Below are 1,897 nucleotides of genomic sequence, written 5' to 3'. Positions count from 1 at the left end.
CCTTTGTCTCACTATTTTGTTGTTCCCCTTCCCTCCCCTAATTCAGATGAACATATATACAATACACAGACTACCAAAATCAAATACAATGACAACAGAGGATAAACCATATGGGGGGAAAATATAGAAAAAAGAAATAACTTCACATAGTACATCAAGAAACAACAACAAAGAAAAAACCTCTTGTTTGCATATCTTGGAGGCAAATGAAAAGTGATAGGAGCAATCTTGAAAGATATAATGAACACATATTGCAACAAGTACATATTTCTGACATAAGATATAGGAAGGTACATAGTGGAGAGGGATGAAAGGATTGGATAGTCTTAAATTCATTCATGTTTCTGTTGAACTAACAAATTACAATGTCCCAATTGTCCTGTTTTTATTTTTTTTGTTTGTGTGTGTGTGTGTGTGTGTGTTTTGTCATCCAAGGATGAATTTTCTCATGCACAATGAAGACAATTCGGAGGTACCAGTCCATCTATGCTTGAGTTTTTATACCACTTGATCACCTTTGATAATGTAAAATCTCTCATATTTGAATCCCAGGCTTTGTATTATAATCAACAAAAGACCTCAAAGGAAATCATAGGAAAATGTCCTTCAGTGACAGAAATGTACCTTCTGGTCCTATTTGTGATGTGGAAAAGATCAACTTGGTTGTATTATCTTTCTGAGGAGAAAAACAAGATGGTAAAATAGATTGGTTAGCAAGACCAAGCAAACACAGTATTATTTTTTTCTTATCTCTAATTTTTATGATATAGCCACAATAAACATTGTCAACAAACAACTAATACAAAAATCATTGAAGGCAGTACCAGAGAGTGATGATGAATTGGAAACTAGCCATCATGACCAAACACAAGGCATGGTTCTTTAATTGACAATACTATCTATACCATTGTCTGAGAATCAAAACATCCTTTTGGGTCTTCTGAAGTTATTCATAGAATAAATTTTGATTACATATGCCAGAGATCGTATCTTCTTGGCATTATTCCACTTAGAATCCCATAAAGGATGTCAACATCATTTATGAAAACAGATGGAAAGAGGGACTAGCAAACTTGCTCAACTGTAGCACAGAGGTATGCAATAGTTAAGCAAGGGAAAGGATTTGCAATGAGGCTGAAAAATAGCTGGACATCTTCCAGGTTGTAATGTTGCTTTTCAGGACAGCTGGCTATACAAATAGTGGGAGAATGGATGCTTACATATTTGATTACCATGTTGGAAAAAAGCATGAGCGTTTGTTTTCAGTATGTCATTCCTTGAATAAGCGTTATGTTTTCTATGAGTTTCTATCATATGTTTTGCAAAAGCTGTTTATGTGAAAGAGTCTTCCTGCAGCTCCAGCCACAATCAATATACACTTTAGAAGGGAAAAATTAGAGATTGAAAACCATGAATAAACACATTATTAATCCTGCAAATTTCTTATGTATCTGGGTGGTCCAGTCTCTGCAGCTTCATGACAGAATCAGGCAAGCCTGGGGTATTTATTTTTATAATTGGTATTATAAGAACCATATATGTGTAAAATATCTATCTATCAATATATAACTTTTAAAATTATTTTAGTGTTTTAACATTTCTAAAATTTTAAAAAATAAACCTGTAGGTTTAAAATAATTTCTTGTTCCCCTTCTAACTTTGATATGCAGAGCAGTCATTTTTTGTAACTATATTCAAATATCTTTTAAATATCATAAGATCCAATTGAGGAGTGGGTAACTACACAGAGTTAAAAGAGTTTGTTATTATGAACTTGTAGTTTACAAAAGGAGTGATAAAACTCTACAAAAAGAAAATTGGTTAATTTTTTTATATTTTCTTCTAATATATGTGTTGAAGCTAAAGTAGAATAAGGAACACATGGCCATCTACATTA

The sequence above is a fragment of the Dipodomys ordii genome, unplaced genomic scaffold, assembly GCF_000151885.1.
Source record: "Dipodomys ordii isolate 6190 unplaced genomic scaffold, Dord_2.0 Scaffold1, whole genome shotgun sequence".
Taxonomy (NCBI): Eukaryota; Metazoa; Chordata; class Mammalia; order Rodentia; family Heteromyidae; genus Dipodomys; species Dipodomys ordii.
The sequence above is the reverse complement of the archived record's forward strand: the minus strand, read 5'-3'. Positions refer to the sequence as shown.